The 1,046-nt window shown below is 41.1% G+C and overlaps 1 protein-coding gene across 1 annotated transcript in view; it reads left to right on the forward strand.

The window, feature by feature from the left end:
* LOC109531359 (homeobox protein Hox-C10a-like) overlaps nt 1–1,046 on the forward strand; it is a 52,207-nt gene that overhangs the window by 14,443 nt on the left and 36,718 nt on the right. The window lies entirely within an intron of this gene.

Raw genomic sequence — 1,046 nt, forward strand, 5'->3', positions numbered from 1 at the left:
ATAGTAGATAGATAGATAGATAGATAGATAGATAGATAGATAGATAGATATAGATATAGATATATATAGATACAAAGATAGATATATAGATATATAGATTGATAGAATGTCATAATTTAAATCAAACTAATATGTTTGTGCTGGTTACAAAAGGAATTATCGAATCATCTCAACGGTCTTTCGAGCGCTCTTTGGCTGATAACCATCGCCCTGTATTTGAATGAGTTTCCTTTTTCTTCAGCAAATGATGTTATCTTTACAAACATTTTAACATCGTGAAATAGTGACCATAATAATGCTCATAACGACGGGAAAATCATGAATCTGACTTTAATACTAAAAATCTGCTTCGAACAAAAATGCCCTCAGGTAACTCGCTTAATGATCAGAATTACAATATTACCACAACTGCAACCACAAGTAATAATCACCATCCTAATCATAAAAATTATAATAACGACCTGATCGTTTGTATTCATTTGTGTGTGTGTGTGTGTGTGTGTGCGTGTGCGTGCGTTTGTGCGCGCGCCTCAGGCAGGCGCATGAGCGTTCTTCGCAGTGATTGGCGCTCTGCATATTTATAGAGTGTGAAAGGTCTATAAATTCGCCGAGCGCGCCTTTCATATTTTACGACGCAGTGTATAAAACGTTAGTGCCCCCACAAAAAGCATGCTGGCATATTTGGAGAGAGCGAGTGAGTGAGCGAACCCATGTGAGCATTGAAGTGGGACTCACGAGTGCTGATTGCAGCTAAACATCCAGTGTAAAATTTTATGAACTCGTCCACGCGAGGAGATTTATCCTCGGTGGCTTTTACGGGGTCAGTGAGTGGCACCTACTATTCATAGGTCGTGTTTATATTTGCGTGTGTCGGTGTTTTACAGCGCCGGGTGCGAGTTTGTGCTGCCCTCGTGGCCCCCCTTTACTCGATTACTCGAGTCGAGGGCCGTGCATGGATTCCCACAAAATTCATTTGAAAGCGCTTATTTTCGCTTGCCATTTTGCTGCTGTTAGTCGGTGTGTGTGTGTGTGTGTGTGTGTGTGTG

The sequence above is a fragment of the Hippocampus comes genome, unplaced genomic scaffold, assembly GCF_001891065.2.
Source record: "Hippocampus comes isolate QL1 unplaced genomic scaffold, H_comes_QL1_v1.1 scaffold113, whole genome shotgun sequence".
NCBI lineage: Eukaryota > Metazoa > Chordata > Actinopteri > Syngnathiformes > Syngnathidae > Hippocampus > Hippocampus comes.